This window comes from Bos grunniens, chromosome 9 (assembly GCF_055505025.1).
Source record: "Bos grunniens cultivar Pamir isolate PY7600 chromosome 9, Bosgru_T2T1.0, whole genome shotgun sequence".
Lineage (NCBI taxonomy): Eukaryota > Metazoa > Chordata > Mammalia > Artiodactyla > Bovidae > Bos > Bos grunniens.
Window position 1 is genome coordinate 7,262,211 of NC_141173.1, and position 24,215 is coordinate 7,286,425.

Below are 24,215 nucleotides of genomic sequence, written 5' to 3' on the forward strand. Positions count from 1 at the left end.
TCATTTTGATATTTGGCAAAACTAATACAATTATGTAAAGTTTAAAAATAAAATAAAATTTTAAAAAAAAAGTAATTCAAACATTTCCAGAAATACTGCATATGATTTTAGTTTTGAGTATTAAAGAATATAGATATTTTGATTTATCTACCTGAGTTCTACATTTATTATCCTCAGTGTTAGGACTTAGGACATATTTAGGAGCTTTAAAACCAGAGTACAGATTTAGTGTTCATATTCTCTATGAAATACAGATTCAGTGTTCATATTTTCTGTTTTTTGTTATTGTTTTATATTTCATTTTCTTTTGTTTTGACTTCTCTTTGACACCAATAAAAAATCCTTTACTTCCAAATGTATTTCACATGTTCCAATACACAAATAATTATATTTTATTTCACTATGATTCATTTAATGTGGTGATTTTGTCACTGAGTTGTGTCTGACTCTTGTGACCCCATGTACTGTAGACTGCCAAGCTCCTCTGTTTATGGAATTCTCCAGGCAAGACTACTGGAGTAGGTTGCCACTTCCTTCTCCAGGGGATCTTCCTTACCCAAGGATCAAACCTGGGTCTCCTGCATTGCAGGAGTATTCTTTACCCACTGAGCTATATGGGAAGCCCTATGATTCACTTATAATTTTACCCAAAATCATATGGTTCACTCTAATGAAGAAAACACCTTTATTTCCAGTAATAATGAATAAATATAAGAGCCACTCTCACTGTGGATTTTCATAAGTACAGTTTTTCAGAAAAAAAGTAAATGTGAATATAGTGAACTAAAACTCTGCAAAATAGTACATGTCATTTGATAGTGAAAAAGATGGCTGGGTTCACCCATCCTCACAAAAAGTTAGGCTGAGCAGAATTCTGTAATAAAATAAGTTCAAATATAATTTGCACTCATGAATGTAAAAATGCTGAAAATGAAGAGAGAAAGAAAAGAAAAAAAACTTGTGGCAAGAGTATTCTTGAACAATTTGACCTACTGAGTTTTAATAGGCTACTAGAACAAATGTGCATTAAAACAATACAGCAGTAAATGTAGAATGTGAGAGATTACAATTAAAAAGTTTAAAAAGGTTGGAATATGATACTCTTCCTGGAATAAACAAGAGAAACATTTATTGTAACTATTGTATGTGTCAAAAAATACACTTGGAAATATGAAACGCTTGCCTATCATGTGATGTGAATTCAGCCTTCAGGGAAAATCACCAATGTTTCTTTATTTCAGGAGAATGAATAAGGAAGCATTTTGATTTATTTGTGGATTCACAGAGAGAGCCTTTTATTTTTCCTCTTTTCATTGAACACAGACATAAGTTAAAATGAAATCTAAGGAGGACCACTCAAAAATATATGCAGACAATGTCATTCTGAAGATTACTGATGGCAACTTATTATAAGATGGCTGTCTTGGTGTTACTAGGCCCATTTTTAGGGAGCCATTGACTATAATATTTGTTAAAGCATTCTTTCCACGTTGCTTAGATGTAGATATAATAGCTAAAGAAAGAACATCTTTAGGGAAAAAAAAAAAAAACTGAACTGTGAAGACAAATAGTATATTAAAACTGAAAATGAGTATTTGGTGATGTCAATGACCACTGCATGTTTTTAGATAATACACTAGTACCTTCCCTCAAATGAAAGGAATTATACACCAGAAATGCATTATAAAAGCCTTTAAGACAAAACTAGTTTGTATTAAAGATGAATTGCCTACGGTTCTTATTAATGTTTGTATAGATCTGTAAAGCTTGGTTTTTTAATCTATTTTCAGCCAGCCGCCTGGCTAGCACAGCTAGTAAAGCATGACACTCTTAAGTCTATTTTCTGTGAGCTTAAAGTCTTACAAAATTTGACATATTCATAAATAAATTTATGCTAAGGTAAAGACATGTTCAAAAACTAAAATTTCTACATGCATAATCATTTTGTACTGACTTCAAATCATAAGTAATCAGACATTTTAAAAATGATTTTGGGGGCTTCCCTGATGGTCTGGTGGTTAAGAATCTGCCTTTCAATGGAGAGTATGAAGGTTCGACCCCTGGTCTGGGGACTAAGATCCCAGGCGTGCATGGGGCAGCTGAGCCTATGTGATGCAACTAGAAAGAAGCCTGTGCCCCAGTGAAGATCCCACATGCCAAAACTAAGACCCATTGCAGAGACAAATAAATAATTAAATATTAAAAGATAATAATGATTCTTATTTTTAATTATATAATTATGACTAATTAACAACATGATTTAATAACATAAGACTTGAAAAAACATTTTTATGCATTTGTATAACCACATCTTGAATTGGACTTATTTATGAATTCTATATGTAGGAACTCAGAAGCTAATTCACAGATTGATTATAATGTAAAGTAGGTGCTTAAAGTCATTAATAATACTTTTACTCCTTTTTAAAACCCGAATCCAATTGCTTATGTACAGATCTAGTCAAAAGGTCAAATTAGATTGCCAACATTGGCTGTTACTCCAGTTAAATATATTCAAATAGCAAATATTAAATAAAAACATCACACTGCAATAACAGCCAGTAGCTAGCATTTCAGAATAGTCATGAAGGAAGTCAAGAAGCAGACAAGGAAGTGTCTGGGATGATAACATCTCAGCAAATGGAACAGTATGTTTAAAAGGTCCTGCAGGAAGAGACAGCATGGCTGTGTTTAGGGAGATTATCAGGAAGACTTGCCCAGCAGTTTGACCCTGGAACTGGACCCGGGCAATTGAAGGCTCCCTACCCACTCCTCTGTACTTGGAATGTGCATTCCACTTGACTCTTCTGCTCCCAGGAACAGCCCCAAGGATGCAACCTTGAAACAATGATCTGTGGCTGAGACCATCTAGACTGTGTAGGGGTCTGGACCCTGTTGCAATATCTACATAAACTACGATTCTGGTGGCAGGTGGGGAGATCTACTGGTGTTCCAGCACCTAAGACAAGCCTCGTATGTAATCTCCCTTGCTTAGTAAACCTGCCACCTGCTCATCTGGGGTGGTGCATGTTTTCCTTGATCTCCTCTTTCCCTCTGCATACTGAGGCCTGGTTTGGATTTCACCCAGGTACCTAGGAGGAGGTTTGTGAACCAACAGACTGAAGTGGAGAAAGCAAAAAAATAGATGAAAAGAAATGAGACCAAGATGTGATGCTCTCCATCACTGTGAGCTCTTTGGTTCCTATCTGTGTGATATGTTATACTTGGACTCTTATTTCATCCCTGAGGGGAGAATAAATTAGATCACAGGGGCATAAGAATGGGAGCAGAAAGACTAGGTCATCAGAAGAGATCACAATAATCCAAGGGCTAGCGACTGCTGGTCCTGAGTGGCAAGTGTGGAAGTGGTCAGACAGGTCAGATCCTGTATACAATTTACAGGTAATGTCAAAAAAATGCACTGAAAGATTGGGTGTGTTGAGTTCATTATGTTTATGAAAAAAAATGCTTTGAATACTGCAAACCTACTCATTTGAGGTCTATCTTTCTTGACATGGATTTTCAGTCAAACTGTCTTCTACAGGTCTTCTGTTGAAATGACAGGATCATTATGATTCAAAACTGAGAAAAACAGTTTCATGTGACAGCTGACTCCCAAATAAGAAATATGAAGATTATCCACAGTAGGATTATAACAATAAGCAGGATAAAATTAGACAAAGTAAATTGAAACCTGGTACATAGGGAGGATAACTTTAAAACTCATTATTGTTATTAAGGCTCCTAATTTTCTATATTTTCTCTTTCTCTAACCATTCTAGTTAATATTCTAGATTTCCCTAGGTTCCCTCCATGTTCCTTCTGGGAAAGATATAATGATAAGTATTTCTTGAATTTACTTACTTAATGAATTTTCTTTTTTTCTTTTATGGATTATACCTCTCTTACCTATCAGACACATCTATTTAAAAATCTTTCTCCCATGATTTTCTCTCATAAAAGGGTCTATTGACAACATTTATTCATTTAATACTTGAAAATATCACTTTGTGATTTTGTTATTTTTTAATAAATTTTATACAATATGTTAAAGTTTATGCAGTATTTCCTAATGGCCTTAATTGAAATAGAGATCTCTGAGGTCCCTACATTAATTTAATGACTTCATGGCATCAAGTGCCTTAATTTCAATTTTCTGTTATCACTTGATTAATATCAAATTCAGGGCAGAATTGAACAGATAACAATATCTGTGAAAAATATGCCTGGCCAGATTACTGAATATCAGGCTTTACTAATGGCAAGTCATTCTGTCACAGACAACATTTGAGTCTTACAAAGCTGAATGTTGATCCACTCAGAGATTCAACATTGATTTGTGTCCTACCTCAGTGGATACATGCTGGCCCTCCATCATTCCCGTAGTTCTCGTACCCAGCATCACTTAGCTGTGTGCTCATTTATCTGCCTTGTGTGCTCCCACCGTATCATTCCTGGATTCCTTTTGTCGTGTGTGGACTTGCCTTGTACCAGTTGTTCAATGAATGTTAAATTGGGCAAAGGCTGGAGGGCCCCCTACAGTACACACAGAGAGGATGGACTTGCATGGTGACAATTTTCCAATCTTATCTCTGTCCAGCTTTGAACATTTCTAGCTTTCAGCTGCCTCTTGTGGTTTTATTCTCACTAATCCTTCATCTAAAACAGTCCAAAGTACTTTATGTGGCTATGTGATCTGGCAAAGTCGCTTGGAGGATTCAGGAAAGAAGGGCCCCCAAGCATATGCAATGTGTATTTAATATGTGTGTACAATGTGTATTCAATATTTTTTAAAGGTACAAAAAGTAAATTTTACTATTATCAATTAAAGCTTATTATAACACCTGAATAGTCTGAATCCCTGAAGAGAACTACTGACACTTTTAAAAACATAATTAACTATGCAAATCCTAAAACATGTACAACAATTTTACATACAAAAGACAAGCAGTCTCTTCTGGGCCCAGAACAACTCTTGAAAATAAGCATCTTTCAGTCTCTACAGGTGGATTTACTCCTGAAACATGACTTTAAATAATTAAGATTACTACAGACAGTATATCCACAAGCAAAAACACATTCATTCTAATAGTCACTTATGTGTCACAATAATCAAGGCAATGTTTTAAGTGTGTGTGTCTGTGAGAGAGAGAGAGAGAGAGAGAGAGAGAGAGAGAGAGGGAAATCAATGAAGACTTTGTCAAAAAAAATTGAGAACCGGATTTCAAATTATATTCTCTTTTTTCATCAAATTTGATGAGGTACAAGTGACAGGATTTATGTATTACGGTTGTTTGAGTCTTTTTAATTGGACATCTCTTCTGCTTTTCATTTTCATTCAATACCGCATCAGTAGGACTCGAGTAACTGAAGGATACACTGGGATGTTTTCATGCCTGAGAGAACCATAACCTGCTTCCTGGTAATAGGACTCATTTACATTCCTCAGTGATTGATTCAGGCGGGAAGAAGGAGTGAGACAATTGAGAGATGAAGTGAGAATAGTGCGAAAACTGAAGAGAAAAGGAAGAAGATAAGCTGATGGAGTTGGAGGAAAGGATCACAGATTTAAGCCTAAACAATGAATGAATGTACAGAACAGTATGCCTGTTTCCGAGTACCTAGGTCAGTTTTCAATCTACTATATGGATTAACAGAGTAGGTATATAATCAAGGAGAAATTTATGGCAGTGTAAAAGACAAAAATAATTAGTTCACAATGTTACTGAATCTGGCATTGGAATTCTGGGCCAGTAATCAACATTATGTCTACATTGACACTGTTCATCTTGAAAACAGTGCTGTTCTAATTTGTGGTTTTGGAATCATAATGAATCACTTCTTTTAAAGGGGTACTGCATTTTAAAATCACCTAGATCAATAAAAGGCATACAGAAATAAAATTCCTTGATGTTGATTCCATATGGTTTCCATAGTTTCTGGAATCAGCATTCTGCTATGACCACAACTCTTCCTTTCAAAAGGAACACATGCATATCAGTATCTATGGATCTGCTTGCTTTCCCCTGTCTTATCTATATTATTTGCCATAATTCTATCACTTTGATTTTTTATTTTAAAGAAAAACATACTAATATCAGATGGAATGACCTTGTGCAGGATTACTGTGGCAGAAAAAAAATTTATTTTCTGTGTTTTCTGGACTGTACCAAAAGCATTTGAAAATATGCATGGCTTCAATATTATTATAGGAAGCCAAAATTGCTTTGATTTGAAATGTCATCATCAAGGAAAAAGTCAGAATTCATAATCCATGGGCCCAATGCACAGGTAGGCTAATCACATTCAGTACTTTTGAGGTCAGGATTCCTATCTGAGTCTGAATCAATATTAATATTTCTTCTCAGCACTTGATAGATGAAAAATGTTTTCTGCAAAAGGAAGAGATTCTATTACTTTTATTAAATAGTAGTTAGTTGGCTGTACTTTCCCTGGGTTTATAAAAAAAAAAAAAAAAGATAGTGTAGGGATGGCTGTGCTTATAGCTTTCATAGTTTTCAAAAACTGCTTTTGAGAAATGATATTTTAAGTTTATGGGACTCTATGACTTAACAATAATAGTATTTTTGATCACTTCTATCTGCTTCTGCTGAAATATAAAAGTGCTAAAGTATCAATATACTATCTCAGTGGTCTTTATAACCATTCTATTGGATGTCATACATTTATATTTAATAATTCTTTGAGAAACCTGCTTCAGATAAAACATCCTTATTGTTCTCCAAAGCATTGATTAATTCAATCCTCAACCAATCTCTTTTATGAGATTGGGAGCCCATGAATCACTCTTTCTAAATCTAAGTTCAGAAATAGAGCTTCTTTTTTAACTTATATGGATTTTTCTCTCCCAAGGAGTAATCTTTGCAGAGTCCTAAGGCAGTCAGGGTAAACTGTACAGAGAGTAGTGAAATCAGTTTCACCAGTCTTCCTGAATTCACTCAGCAGTTGTCTTAACCTCTTTAAAAAGTGCAGTTTTGCGAATAAAAGGAGAGAAAACAGAGAAGGGGAGAAATGCCAGAGAATGATTTTTCTTTTACTTTCTGAAGCTGAGATAATTTTAGAAACATTTCAGTGCTTAAAGAAAAAAATCCAAGAAGCCTATTAGAACAGTCACATATTCTCATTGTGCATCAGGCAATAAAGTATACGTTTCATTGTTTATGAAAAGCCTCTCCAGTTGTGTCTTGTTGGAGAGCATACATTTATTTACATATTATTTATGTTGTCTAAATGTTCACAGCTGTCACCCTAGTCATCCAGTGGCATACTAAATGCTGGTCCTTGTAAGACACACTTGGTTTAACTATTGCTGCCTCTAAGAGTATGTAAAGAAGATAAGATGACATCACAAATAAGTGAAACCCAGTAACTTGAGTGACAAATCTATATTTCATTAAAGAGCACAGTTCAAATATCACTTAAAGCAGGCTTACTGCTCAAAACATAGAGTGAAAATTTACTTTTTATTTTTAAAATGTAAGTATAGTATAACAAAATAATAGTTGATTACATAATGATAGTGAACAGCACCAAATGTTAGATTCTTTATGTAGATTTTTTTTTGTTTGTTATATTTTAAATTCCAGGGAGAACAAACATTGCCCTCCTGCAATATTGTTTTCAGTCTCTTGGTAAAAATTTGATTATTCATCAGGCCAAATGGCATTACCTGTCAAAAAATCCTGTATCCACATTTGTTTTTCTTTCTACTTTACCCCTCAGTAAAGGTTTGTAGTGATAAGAAAAAAGTCAGGAGGCCTTTGAGAATTATTCTCTCCTATTGCTTGTGGCTAAATTTTAGTCATATTTAGTTTTTGTCCCCATGGCTTAAAGTTCTACCCCCTGCCCTAGTTTTCCAATTTCCATTCAGTCCCACAATAACAGATCCCTATTGTTCAAAGTAAGACAGTATATTTTTGATTTATTCATTAAAGCAACCCTTTTATTTCTCACATCAGCAATTTGTATCTCAACTTCAAGATATGTGCTTTATGCCATAGAAATTGTGTTCACAATCCTAAAGTAAACCATTTGGGAGAATATATCTTAGAATTATACCAGATACACTTTTCAGCACATAGATTTTCTTTTGAGTTTGCTTATGTAATGCAAGAGCAGAAACAAATTGAGTAAGTCTCCTTAATACAGACTCTGAAAGCACTGCTTTGCTATCGTTGAAGACAAGAGCTGTCAGGAAGCAAACTCTGTAAAGATGCATGCTGCTCTCTGCTCAGTGATGTAAGTAAAACAATTTTGGACAGAGGGACTGATATCAGATAATAGAACAGCCAGCACAGAGTGGCAAAGGAATTAATTTCTGAAATGCTAATTCAGTGTCACAAAGAAGGAAGGAAGGAAAACAACAGAGCTGCGGCAATCTTGTAAACATTATGTAGACAATGAATTAATAAAGCATAAGAAAAATAGCAAGGACAAATATACTTTGGTTCACCTTATGCTGAATTTGATTGTAAAGAGCATAGTGCTGCAAAAATTTCTCTCTTCTTTTTGGAATGGAAGGAAAAGTTAGTATTTCTACCATGTCATACAAATCAACCATTCATTTAATCAGCCAACATGTTGAGATAAAAGTGTATTGCGGGAAAAAGATTGTTTAAGATTTATATTTCCTTATAAGATAAATCAGTAGCTAGTTTGTGTGCATGCGTCTGTGTATGTGTGTGTTTTCAGATGCTAAGTCATCCCCGACACCACGACCTCATGGACTGCAGAATACCAGGCTTCATTGTCCTTCACTATCTCCTTCAGTTTGCTCAAATTCATGGCCATTGAGTCTGTAATGCTATCTAACCATCTCATCCTCTGCTGCCCCCTTCTCCTGCCCTCAATCTTTTCCAGAATTAGGGTCTTTTCCATTGAGTCAAGATAGTCAAAGTATTGAAGCTTCAGCTTCAGCATAAGTTCTTCCAATGAATATTCAGGGTTGATTTCCTTTTGGATTGACTGATTCTATCTCCTTGTTGTCCAACGGACTCTCAACAGTCTTCTCCAGTGCCACAGTTTGAAAGTATCAATTATTCAGTGATCAGATGTCTTTATGGTCACACTCCCACATCCTTATATGACTACTAGAAAAGCCATAGCATTGATTTTATGGACCTTTGTCATCAAAGTTATGTCTCTGCCTTTTAATACGCCATCTAAGTCTGTCATAGCTTTCCATCCAAGGAGGAAGCACATCTTTTAATTTCATGGCTTTGGTCACTGACTACAGTGATTTGGAGCCCACAAATACAGAGTCCGTCACTGCTTCCAATTTTCCCCTTCTATTTGCAATGAAGTGATGGGACCAGTGATGGGGCCATGATCTTACCTTTTAGAATGCTGAGTTTTAAGCCAGGTTTTTCACTCTCTTCTTTTACCTTCATCAAGAGGCTCTTTAGTTCTTCTCACTTTTTGACACTAAAATGGTATCATCTGCATATCTGAGGTTGTTGATATTTCTTCTGGCAATCTTGACTCCAGCTTGTGATTCATTCAGCCTGGAGTTTTGCATGATGTATTCTGTATATAAGTTAAATAAATATACAAGCATATACAAGCATACACTCTTGTCATGCTCCTTTCCCAATTTAGAACCAGCCCATTGTTCCATGTAAGGTTCTAACTGTTTGCTTGGGTAATTGCTGATAGCTCCAGAAAGAATGAAGCATCTGGGACAAAGTGGAAATGTTCAGTTGTGGATGTGTCTGGTGGTGAAAGTAAAGCCAGATGCTGTAAAGAACAATATTGCATAGAAACCTGGAATCCTAGGCCCTTGAATCAAGGTAAACTGGAGGTGATCAAGCAGGAGATGGCAAGAATGAATATCTACATCTTTAGGAATCAGTGAACTAAAATGAATGGGAATGAAAGTTAAAGTGTTCATTGCTAAGAAGTGTCTGACTCTTCACAACCCCATGGACTGTAGCCTGCCAGGCTCCTCTGTCCATGAGATTTCCCAGGCAAGAATACTGGAAAGGGTTAACTTTTCCTTCTCCAGGGGATCTTCCCGACCCAGGGATCAAACTCAGGTAGCTCACATTGCAGGCAGATTCTTTACCATCTGAGCCACGAGGATTTAATTCAGATGACCATTATATCTACTACTGTAGGCAAGAAGATGACCATTATATCTACTACTGTAGGCAAGAAGAAATGGAGTAGCCCTCATAGTCAAGAAAAAAGTTTAAAATGCAGTAAGTGAGTGCGGTCTCAAAAATGACAGAATGATCTCACTTTGTTTCCAAGGCAAACCATTCAGCATCACAGTAATCCAAGTTTATGCCCCAGTAGCTAGCTGAATGGGCTTCCATAATGGCTCCGATGGTAAAGAATCCACCTGTAATGCAGAAGACTTGGGTTCGATCCCTGGGTTGGGAAGATCTCCTGGAGGAGAGCATGGCAACCCACTTCAGTATCCTTGCCTGGAGAATCCCCATAGACAGAAGAGCCTGGTGGGCTACAGTCCATGGGGTCACAAAGAGTTGGACATGACTGAATGGCTAAGCACAACACAGCACAGCTAATTGAATGCTTCTAATCCAACAATATAATAAAGGTGGAAATTAAATTAAAAAGCAAGTTCACTGTAATGTGCCTTAGAGGGCAGTGACTTAGGCAAATAGAATCAATAGTCAAGTAAGATCACCTTCATAACACAGACAAGTATCATGTGGCTGGTTTGAAATTAGCCACACCTTTCCCCCCAAGGACCTGTGCTATGTTGTACTAAGTTGCTGCTTTCGTGTCTGACTCTTTGAGACCCTATGGACTGTAGACCTCCAGGCTCCTCTGTCCATGAGATTCTTCAGGCAAGAATACTGGAATGGGTTTCTGTGCCCTCCTCAAGGTCCTATGACAACTCACATTTTAGGGGGTTATCCAGGTAACTTCACATTTTGTCCTCATTTTTAAAGCCAGAAGCAACCTAACTGCTCCATTTTCATATTCCAAAACAGAAGTTTTAATTGTCTTAAAAGCAGAGCAGTTCCATCTGAAAAGAAAAGGTAATCAAGTCCTTTGGAATCAAATCTTCTCCTTGACCTCTCCAAGTGTTGCTAGGTTTCAATTCAACTGCTACACCAGCATCCGTTGTTTCCAGGACCACTGAGAGACAGGTTAGAGCTAAGATGGTGAAGATAATTAGAATTGTTGTCTTCAGAATTAATGAACTAGACTTTGTTGTTTATTGCGTCAGCAAAACAAACGATTGAAGACAGATAAACGACCGTTTGAAAGAGGGCAAAATATGCTGTCAAGCAAATATTCTAATTGCTGAAAGCAGAGAAAGGCTCCACCCATTTGAATTGAATTTTCATCCAACATTGATCAATTCTTTATTATCTCTCCTCAAATTATTACAGATGTTTCCTGTAAAACTAGGCTTGAGGCACCTGAGATCCAAGCTGTTCCATATGAAATCTCAATCTTAAAAATCTAATAGCAAATAAGGAAATAGCAGAGACAGGAACTCATATTCATTCTTTATGGTCATTATTAGCTTACAAGTTGTCATTTTATTCATCTTTCTGTGATCCATATGAAGTGATAACAATCATTTCTAAAACTAGTTAAATCAAACTTGCAAGCCAATTAGATCATTCAGAGAGCCACAAAGTGTCCTGAGATTTTGGGCTTAACTTACCCAATAATTTTTGCAGTTACTTCGTACAGAAACTGGGAGCTTTCTAATGGAATATAGGAGGTAATTAATGAATTCTCTCAGCTATCATTATCAATGCCTCTTTGGCCTATTAAGCCAAAATGGTTTATGGTTTATGCACTCTACACTGTGGGAGTGAGGAAGTAGTATACTATTGAATCACTCATTTAAAATAAAATAAATTCTCTGCATGATATTCCTAAATGCATATAGTCTGTTAATGTTTAAGTTGTGTTGAGAACATGATTTTCAACTACGCAATTGCATGGTAATACTGGGATTGGCTTCCAAGCTCTAAGGATGTTTTCTGAAGCATGCAGATAAAAACCTATCAAGATCTCTGACTGGAGTGAAAGGCTTGATGAGAGCTAATATTGATTATCATAAGGATAGCAAATTCAATCTGCTTAAGCAAAATTATTTTCATATCCTTTATCTTGACCATAAGTGCATAAAGTGGAAAAAATGCAAAGTTTACCATAATATAATGTGTTAATATTTAATTGTTTCATTTGTTTAAAGGAAAAAGCACATAGTGCTGACAGTTAATTTTAACGTTATCTAGATGAATATAACATTATTACTTGATTTTATTTTAGTGTCTTGTTAATACACAGGTCAGGCAAAAAAAAAAAAAAAAATTCATCAGCCCTGGCTTCATGCATCATCAAGCAGCAAAGGCATTTATTAGCCGAGCATTAAAATACCCACGCCATGTTTATCTTAAGAATTTATTTGCAATATAGGTGTGCTTGTCTCTGACAAGTTAGTTGCTCTGAAAAAAGCCATTAATCAAGTTGATCATAAATGGTCCAAATGCTGCTACAAGAAATGTGATAGGCGAAAGCATGCTTCTTCAACTTCAATATCTGCTCTTGATTTATTTATTTCAGTACCTTTGGGATTATTATTTCCCGTTATTATTCTTATTATGTCTCCATAATCCACTTGAACTTAATGAACATCATAGATGTTTATTCGACCAATCAGTTCAGTTCAGCATAAGGTGGCCAAAGTGTTGGAGTTTCAGCTTTAGCATCAGTCCTTCCAATGAATATTCAGGATTCATTTACTTCAGGTTGCACTGGTTGGATCTCCTTGAAATCCAAGGAACTCTCAAGAGTCTTCTCCAACAATCCAGTTCAAAACCATCAATTTTTTGGTGCTCAGCTTTCTTTATATTCCAATGATCATATCCATACATGACTACTTGAAAAACCATAGCTTTGACTAGACAGACCTTTGTTGGCAAAGTAATGTCTCTGCTTTTTAATATGCTGTCTAGTTTGGTCAAAACTTTTCTTCCAAGGAGCAAGCGTCTTTTAATTTCATGGCTTTAGTCACCATCTGCAGTGATTTTAGAGCCCCCCAAAATAAAGTCAGTCACAGTTTCTATTGTTTCCCCATCTATTTGCCATGAAGTAATGGGACCAGATGCCATGATCTTAGTTTTCTGAATGCTAAGTTTTAAACCAACTTTTTCACTCTCCTCTTTCACTTTCATCAAGAGGCTCTTTAGTTCTTCTTTGCTTTCTGCCATAGGGGTGGTGTCATCTGCATATGTGAGTTTATTGATATTCCTCCTAGCAATCTTGATTCCAGCTTGTGCTTCCTCCAGCCCAGCATTTCACATAATGTGCTCTGCATAGAAGCTAAATAAGCAGAGTGAGAATATATAGCCTTGATGTACTGCTTTTTGCATGATCCACCAGATGTTGACAATTTGATCTCTGGTTCCTGTGACTTTTCTAAAACCAGCTTGAACATCTGGAAGTTCACCATTCACGTATTGCTGAAGCCTGGCTTGGAGAATTTTGAGCATTACTTTACTAGCGTGTGAGATGAGTACAATTGTGTGATAGTTTGAGCATTCTTTGGCATTGCCTTTCTTTAGGATTGGAATGAAAACTGACCTTTTCCAGTCCTGTGGCCACTGCTGAGTTTTCCAAATTTGCTGGCATATTGAGTGTAGCACTTTCACAGCATCATCTTTTAGGATTTGGACTAGCTCAACTGGAATTCCATCACCTCCACTAGCTTTGTTCATAGTGATGCTTTCTAAGGCCCACTTGACCTCACATTCCAGGATGTCTGGCTCTAAGTGGGTGATTACACCATCGTGATTATCTGGGTCGTGAAGATCTTTTTTGTACAGGTCTTCTGTGTATTCTTGCCACCTCGTCTTAATATCTTCTACTTCTGTTAGGTCCATACCGTTTCTATCCTTTATTGAGCCTAATTTGCATGAAATGTTCCCTTGGTATCTCTAATCTTCTTGAAGAGATCTCTAGTCTTTCCCATTCTGTTGTTTTTCTCTATTTCTTTGCATTGATCACTGAGGAAGGCTTTCTTATCTCTCTTTGCTATTCTTTGGAACTCTGCATTCAGATGCTTATATCTTTCCTTTTCTCCTTTGCTTTTAACTTTTCTTCTTTTCACAGCTATTTGTAAGGCCTCCTCAGACAGCCATTTTGCTTTTTTTCATTTCTTTTCCATGGGGATAAACCAACAAATATTAAATCTGTACCAAATGCTAGTCTGAGTCTTCTGAGAATCAAACACTGAATTAAGACAGATTTATTGTGGAGATGCTGGAGAATGACAGTGATCAAGGACTCAGAAAAGGCTGATATATCTTCTGAGTGTCATTTTTCTCCTCCAGGAGGAGATCTGAATGGCAAATTTCCATTGCTATCAGAGGGCACAACTGATTGGAGGTCAGGACACCTACCATATACTTCTTGACAACCTCCCTCCCTGAGAGGAAAGAAAGAATAATGCTGACCCACAGTCCATATTGCCTTCAGACTCAGGCTAGAAACTCTCTCCCTCCTTTCTCCACATCCCTTTACACGTGCTTCTCACTGTCAGTGCTCAAGAACTAGAAGTTCCTCATGGCCAGCTTTCATTTATGAGAGGTGAAAACCTTTGGTTATCATATCCTCCTCAGGTCAGGACTGCTGTGTGTATCTCTTCACAGATACAATGGGGAGAACCAGTAGCAGAAGATACTCAAGTGGAACATCAAGTTTCCAAATGTCTATCACCATCCTGTTGTGAAATTTAGTACTGACTTCTACTACAGACAACTGGAGGAATCAACCTACCTGACTTCAGGCTCTACTACAAAGCCACAGTTATCAAGACAGTATGGTACTGGCACAAAGACAGAAATATAGATCAATGGAACAAAATAGAAAGCCCAGAGATAAATCCACGCACATATGGACACCTTATCTTTGACAAAGGAGGCAAGAATATGCAATGGATTAAAGACAATCTCTTTAACAAGTGGTGCTGGGAAATCTGGTCAACCACTTGTAAAAGAATGAAACTAGAACACTTTCTAACACCATACACAAAAATAAACTCAAAATGGATTAAAGATCTAAATGTAAGACCAGAAACTATAAAACTCCTAGAGGAGAACATAGGCAAAACACTCTCTGATACATCATAGCAGGATCCTCTATGACCCACCTCCCAGAATATTGGAAATAAAAGCAAAAATAAACAAATGGGACCTAATTAAACTTAAAAGCTTCTGCACATCAAAGGAAACTATTAGCAAGGTGAAAAGACAGCCTTCAGAATGGGAGAAAATAATAGCAAATGAAGCAACTGACAAACAACTAATCTCAAAAATATATAAGCAACTACTACGGCTCAACTCCAGAAAAATAAATGACCCAATAAAAAAATGGGCCAAAGAACTAAATAGACATTTCTCCAAAGAAGACATACAGATGGCTAACAAACACATGAAAAGATGCTCAACATCACTCATTATCAGAGAAATGCAAATCAAAACCACTATGAGGTACCATTTCACACCAGTCAGAATGGCTGCGGTCCAAAAGTCTACAAATAATAAATGCTGGAGAGGGTGTGGAGAAAAGGGAACCCTCTTACACTGTTGGTGGGAATGCAAACTAGTACAGCCACTATGGAGAACAGTGTGGAGATTCCTTAAAAAACTGGAAATAGAACTGCCTTATGATCCAGTAATCCCACTGCTAGGCATACACACTGAGGAAACCAGAAGGGAAAGAGACACATGTACCCCAATGTTCATCGCAGCACTGTTTTTAATAGCCAAGACATGGAAGCAACCTAGATGTCCGTCAGCAGATGAATGGATAAGAAAGCTGTGGTACATATACACAATGGAGTATTACTCAGCCATTAAAAAGAATACATTTGAATCAGTTCTAATGTGGTGGATGAAACTGGAGCCTTATACAGAGTGAAGTAAGCCAGAAGGAAAAACATCAATACAGTATACTAACACATATATATGGAATTTAGAAAAATGGTAACAATAACCCGGTGTTCGAGACAGCAAAAGAGACACTGATGTATAGAACAGTCTTATGGACTCTGTGGGAAAGGGAGAGGGTGGGAAGATTTGGGAGAATGGCATTGAAACATGTAAAATATCGTGTAAGAAACGAGTTGCCAGTCCAGGTTCGATGCACGATACTGGATGCTTGGGGCTAGTGCACTGGGATGACCCAGAGGGATGGTATGGGGAGGGAGGAGGGAGGAGGGTTCAGGATGGGGAACACATGTATACCTGTGGCAGATTCATTTTGATATTTGGCAAAACTAATACAATTATGTAGAGTTTAAAAATAAAATAAAATTTAAAAAAAAATTTGGTAAACAAACAAAAAAAAAAGAATAAATTATATTTGTTATAGGGTAACTCCACTTCCTGGTTTCTAGAAACAAGATGTCCAAAATGCCCTAGCAGCTTATATCATTAAGTTTAGTTCAGTTCAGTTCAGTTGCTCAGTCATATCCAACTTTTTGAGACCCTATGGACTGAAGCACTCCAGGCCTCCCTGTCCATCACCAACTCCCAGAGTTTACTCAGACTCATGTCCGTTGAGTCAGTGATGCCATCCAACCATCTCATCCTCTGCCATCCCATTTTCCCCCTGCCCTCAATCTTTCTCAGCTTCAGGGTCTTTTCCAGTGAGTCAGTTCTTCGCATCAGGTGGCCAAAGTATTGGAATTTCAGCTTCAGCATCTGACCTTCCAATGAATATTCAGAACTTATTTCCTTTAGAATGGAGTGGTTGGATCTCCTTCAGTCCTATCATTCAATAGGACCTTTATTGTGTAACCATGGGACCAGCACTTCAGGGACAGGAGCACAAGATCCTGCTGTGAGCCATTGAAATTGATGATAGTGTTATCACCTGTACTTCACACTTGATTACCAGCTCTATGTATCTGTCCTTCTGAGATGATAGGACCATCCTGAGATTTCTCAGTTCATGTATATACTGCATTCTGAAGGGTGGTGTCAATCCTTTCAGAGTGTTGCCTTTCAACTGTCAGTTCAGCTACTCTATATAGGCTCTCCTAATTCTATAAAACTTGCTGCTTCAGTATGGTGTGGTGTACAATACAACCAGGGGATGCCATGATTGTTTCTCTCCTGAAAGTCTTTCACTATGAAGTTAGCCCCCTGGTCAAACTCTATGATGTATGTGGTCTGTTTCTGTGGACCACCCCCTCTGGATATCATTGAACGCTGAAGTTCAGTAGGAAAGACAGTTCTTTACCTAGAATAGATATATGTCCTTAGGAGGACAAGCTGAGGGCCAATTCTGGATAGAAGGGGTTCAGTACAGTTGACTTACCACCAAATGGCTGATTGGTCTTTAGCAGATCTTATTGGTTTCTGCTGCTATAAATGTATGTCAACCTTGATAGGTAACAGCCTATGCAACTAGGTTTATGTTAAACATTCTCTCTGCCACTGTGGCCACTTTGCTACTATACCAGTGTTGGGGTTATTAATGATGAATATTGAGTAATGTGGAGAAGACAATGACAACCCACTCCAGTACTCTTGCCTGGAAAAATCCCATGGACGGATGAGTCTGGTAGGCTGCAGTCCATGGGGTCGCAAAGAGTCGGACACGACTGAGCGACTTCCCTTTCACTTTTCACTTTCCTGCATTGGAAAAGGAAATGGCAACCCACTCCAGTGATCTTGTCTGGAGAATCCCAGGGATGGGGGAACCTGGTGGGCTGCCGTCTGTGGGGTCGTACAGAGTTGGACACGACTAAGTGACTTAGCAGCATTGAGTAGTGTCAACTGCTCCAGTCATTTTGTCTGTTTGGTTAATTAACATATCTTTCATGGTGAACACTTTATGGGAGCTTTAACAGGCAGAATAAAAATCTTCATACTTTATATTTATTCATTTTTATGAGTCTCCCTCAGACTTCTTTGCTGTTGAATTTTCAGGTTTTTTTTCTTTTTCTTAACACAAGCACCTAACTAGATGGCCAGTCCATTAGCCAGTGTCTAGGAATACATCTCTACATCATTGCCTCAGACTGTTTTAACTCCCATACAGAATGGATTACCTGCGTTCCTGAAAGAAGATCTGTTTGGGAAGGTTTTTCCTACCAACTATCTTTTCAAGGCCACCCTTGAACATTGCTGTGATATAACCATCATTCATTTTGGTTTGCACCCAAACTATATCCAAGATCAGAATTTTTCTCCTCCTCTGGCTAAACCGGTGGGATCTCCTCTATTGCCAAGGTATGAGTTTAGGGAATGGTATCAGTACATCAGTTGTGGAGTTTGCCATAAACACACTATGTATCTTTTCTTCCACTAACATCTCCCATGCCTTGTTGTTTGCAAGATCATACGGTGCAAGCAACAGAGCTTCTTGTACTTCAGCTTATAACCTCCAGAAAGCCCTTTCTCCTTCAAACATCACTAGAATTGACTGACTTCTATGATACCCACAGTGGGCTTGAGCAATATATCAATGTGTGGAATATGTTGACTCCAGAATCCAGAGTGCCTACCTGTCCTGGACTTTCTTCTATATGACAGGAGACTAAACTAAATCTATGTTAGTCAGAATTCTCTGGAGGAAAAGAACCAACAGGATATCAGATGTACTAAAAAGAATTGGTGGGATTTCAAGTTGGTGGAGCAGTAGGTGGATATGGAGTAATTCTCCATGGATGAATCAGGAATACATCTTCAGATGCAGATCTCACAGAGAACCAGCTAAGCTCTGAAAGGAGACTCTGACCATTGGAAAGGAATATATAGATCCACACAAAATTCATGTGCAAGTTTATTTGGGTGCTCTGGCTATTGAGTGTTGCTTTTACCATTAGTCTTGGAGTTTTGTCTTCTGTGCTTGTGAGGCCTGTAAAGTCTTGCTGATACAGTAACGGATCAGGCCTGAACCATAGGTGGGAGACGACCAGAGAATTCCTGACACTGTGGAACATTAATTGATAAGAGCTCTCCCAAAAGGCTCCTTGTCAACCCTAAGACCAAGCCACACCCAAGGTTAAGCAAGTCCAGTGCTGGACACCTCATGCCAAACCAATAGCAAAAGAGAAACACAGCCCTGCCTATTAATAGAAAGGCTACCCATAGCCATAGCAAGGCCATAGACACCCTAAAACACACTACTGGACATGGCACTTCCCTGCAGTTAGAAAAGATGCAGCTCCATCCATCAGAGAACAGGTACAAGTCCTCACAACCAGGAAAAGTTCACGAGGCCTTGGTCCAGCCCTAGCCATAGGGGGCAGACTTCACAATTAAGAATCATGACCCTCCAGCCTTCAGAAAGGATACTCCAAGAACAGTAAAATAAACAAAATGAGAAAACAGAGAAACATGCAGCAGATGGAGCAACATGGTAAAAATCCACAAGATCAAGCAAAGGAAGATGAAATAAGCAGTCTATCTGAAAAAAAAAATTAAAAAATTCAGAGCAATGATAGCAAAGATCATCCAAAATCCTGGAAATAAAATGGAGGCAGGGGTTAAGAAGATACAAGAAAAGTTTAACAAGGACCTAGAAGAATTAAAGTATAGACAGTCTGCAGTAAACAATATAATAACTGAGATTAATAATATATTGTCTGAGGCACAACAGATAAGTAAACTGGAAGATAGAATGGTGGAAATAACTAAAGCAGAGCAGAATAAAGAATGAAGAATAAAAAGTAATAAGGACAGTCTCAGAGACTTCTGGGACAACAGTAAGCATATCAACATTAGAATTATAGGAATCCGAGAAGAAGAAGAAGAAAAGAAAAGGTATGAGAAAATGTTTCAAATTATAGTTGGAAATTTCCCTAACATGGCAAAGAAATAGCCACCCAAATCCAGGAAGCTCAGAGAGTCCTATACAGGATAAACTCAAGGAGAACCACACCAACACACATTAGTCAAACTAATGAAAATTAAACACAAAGAACAAATATTAAAAGCTGAAAGGGAACAGTAACAGATAACAAACAAGGATATCCCCATAATGCTAACAACTGACCTTTCAATGGAAACTCTGCAGGCCAGAAGGCAGTGGCAGGATATACTAAAGTGAAGAAAGAAAAAAAAAAATCTACAATCAAGATTACTCTATCCAGCAAGGATCTCATTCAGATTCAAAGGAGAAATCACAAACTTTACACACAAGCAAAAGTTAAGAGAATTCAGCAACACCTAACCAGCTTTACCACAAATGTTTTGGAAGTTCTCTAGATGGAGAACATAAGAGAAAGAAAAAAGTCTACAAAAGCTAATGCAAAACAATAAAGTAAATGATAATAGTATCATACATATCAGAAATTACTTTAAATGTAAATGAACTAAATGCCGTAAGCAAAAGACACAGATTGACTGAATGGAAAAAAAAAAAAAAAAAAAGCAAGGCCCTATATATGCTGTCTACAAGAGACCCACCTAAGAGGTAGGAACATGCATAGATTGAAAGTGAGGGGCTGGAAAAAGTACTCCATGCAAATAGAAATCAAAAGTAAGAGGGAATAGCAATAACCATACCACATAAAATAGACTTTAAAATAAAGACTGTTACAAGAGACAAGGAAAGACATTATATAATTATCAAAGGATCAATTCAAGAAGAAGATATAACAAATATAAATATAAATATATATATATCTATATATACATATACATATATACACACACACCCAACATAGGAGTGCCTCAATACATAGGGCAAAAGCTAGCAATTATTAAAGAGAAAATTGACTGTAACACAATAATAGTGGGAGACTTTAATACCCACTCACTCCAAAGGACAGAGCATGCAGACAGAAAATTAATAAGGAAATAAAAGCTTTAAATGATACATTGTACAAGTTGGACTTAATTGATACCTACAGGGCATTTCACCCCAAAACAGCAGATTATACTTTCTCTGAAGTACACATAAAGTATTCTCCAGGATAGATCACACCTTGTGTCAGAAAACAAGCTTTGGTAAATTTTTAAAAATTGAAATTATTTCAAGCATCTTTTCCAACCAGAATGCTATAAGATTAGATAATCTACTACAGGGAAGAAAAAATCTACAAAAAAACACCCACAAATACATGTTAGCTAAACAGTACACTTCTGAATAACCAGAAGATCACTGAAGAAATCTAAAAGAAAATCAAAATATATCTAGAAACAAATAACAATGGAAACAAAACAACTCAAAACCCCTGAGATGCAATGAAAGCAGTGCCAAGAGGGAATTTTATAGAGAAACAATCAAATAAACAACCTAACCTTACACCTAAAGCACCTAGAAAAAAAAAGAACAAAAAAAATCCAAAGTCAGCTGAAGGAAAGAAATTATAAAAATCAATGCAGAAATAAATGAGAAAGAAATGAAGGAGACAATAGCAAAAATCAATTAAACTAAAAGCTGGTTCTTTGAGAAGATAAGCACAATTGACAAACCATTAGCTAGACACATTAAAAAAATAAAGAAAGAAATAAGAAGACTCAAATTGATAAAATTAGAAATGAAAAAGAAATCACAACAGACAATGCAGAATACAAAGGATCATAAGAGACTATTATGAGCAATGATGTGCCAATAAAATGGACAACCTAGAAGAAATGGACAAATACTTAGTAAATATAACCTTCTGAAACTGAACCAGGAAGAAATATAAAATAAGAATAGACTAATAACAAGCTTGGAAATCAAAACTGTAATGAAAAAAGCCTTCCAAAAAGCCCAGGGCCAGATGGCTTCACATGCACTGTCTACCAAAAGTTTGGAGAAGAGCTAATACATATTCTACTCAAAAGCTTTCAGAAAATTTCAGAGGAAGGAAAACTCCCAAACTCATTCTACAATGTTACCATCTCCCTGATACCTAAACCAGACAAAGATCCCACTCAAAAAAAAGAAAGTTACGGACAAATATGACTAATGAACATAGATGCAGAAATCCTCAACGAAATTCTAGCAAACAGAATCCACCAACACATTAAAAGTATCATACATCATGATCAAGTGGGCTTTATCCCAGGGAATAAAGGATTCTTTAACACATGTGAATCAATCAATGTGATGAAGTGAAAGTGAAAGTCACTCAGTTGTGTCCAATTATTTGCCACTCCATTGGCTTCTCCATGGAATTCTCCAGGCCAGAATACTGGAGTGGGGAGCCTTTCCTTTACACAGGAAATCTTCCAGTCCCAGGGATCAAATTCAGGTCTCCCCATTGCAGGGGGTTTCTTTACCAGCTAAGTAACAAGAGAATCCCAAGAATACTGGAGTGGGTAGCCTATCCCTTCTTTTTTTTTTTTTTAATTTAATTTTATTTTTAAACTTTACAATATTGTATTGGTTTTGCCAAATGTCGAAATGAATCCACCACAGGTATACATGTGTTCCCCATCCTGAACCCTCCTCCCTCCTCCCTCCCCATACCATCCCTCTGGGTCATCCCAGTGCACTAGCCCCAAGCATCCAGTATCGTGCATCGAACCTGGACTGGCGACTCATTTCATACATGATATTATACATGTTTCAATGCCATTCTCCCAAATCTTCCCACCCTCTCCCTCTCCCACAGAGTCCATAAGAATGATCCAGCAATCCCACTGCTGGGCATACACACCGAGGAAACCAGAAGGGAAAGAGACATGTGTACCCCAATGTTCATCACAGCACTGTTTATAATAGCCATGACATGGAAGCAACCTAGATGTCCATCAGCAGATGAATGGATAAGAAAGCTGTGGTACATATACACAATGGAGTATTACTCAGCCATTAAAAAGAATACATTTGAATCAGTTCTAATGAGGTGGATGAAACTGGAGCCTATTATACAGAGTGAAGTAAGCCAGAAAGAAAAACACCAATAGAGTATACTAATGCATATATATGGAATTTAGAAAGATGGTAACAATAACCCTGTATAGAACAGCCTATCCCTTCTACAGCAGATTTTTTCCCAACCCAGGAATTCAACTTGCATGGCAGGTGGATTCTTTACCAACTAAACTATCAGGAGATCCCAATTAAGAAGATTAAAATCATATGATCATCTCAATAGATGCAGAGAAAGTGTTTGACAAAATTTAACATCCATTTAGGATTAAAAAAAAAAAAAAAACTCTCCAGAAAGTAGGCATAGAAAGAGCATACCTCAACACAGCAAAGGCCATATATGAAAAATCCACAGGAAACATTTTCAGTACTGAAAAATTGAAAGCATTTCCTATAAGATCAGGAATAAGACAATGGTGCCCACTCTTGCCACTATTATTCAACACAGTTTTGGAAGTCCTAGCTTCAACAATCAGAGAAGAAAGACAAATAAAAGGAATCCAGATTGAAAAGAAGTAAAATTCTCACTATTTGAAGATGACATGTTACTATACATAGAAAACCCTAAAGAGGCCACCAGAGAATTACTAGAGCTAACTGAATATAGTGAAGTCATTGGATATAAAATGAATACACAGAAATCACTTGCATTCTTATACACTAAAAATTAAAACCAGAAAAAGAAATTAAGGAAATAATCCCATTCACCATTGCAAAAAAAGAAAGAAAGAAAGAAAAAGATACCTAGGAATAAACCTACCTAAAGACACAAGAGACCTGTATGCAAAAAATCTATAATACACTGGTGAAAAAAATCAAAGGCAGCACAAACAGTTGGAGAGATATACCTGAAAATGACTATACTATCCATAGAAATCTACAGATACAGTGCAGTCCCTAGTAAACAACCAATTATATTTTTTCACAGAACTAGAACAACAACAACAAAAATTCATGATTTTCATGGAAATACAAAAGACTCCAAACAGTCAAAACAATCTTGAGAAAAAAGAATGGAGCTGGAGGAATCAGCCTTCCTGACTTCAGATTATACTACAAAACTACAGTTACAAGGATAGTATGGTACTGGTACAAAAACAGAAATATATACCAAGTGAACAGCACAGGAACTCCAAAGATAAACCCACACACCTATCTTTGACAAAGGAGGCAAGAATATACAGTGGAGAAAGGATAGCCTCTTCAATAAGTGGTACGGAGAAAACTAGACAGTTACATGTAAAATAATGAAATTAGAACAGTCCCTAATACCATAAGCAAAAATAAACTCAGAATGGATTAAAGACCTAAATGTTAGACTAGAAATTACACAACTCTGAGAGGAAAACATAAGCAGAATACTATTTGACATAAAC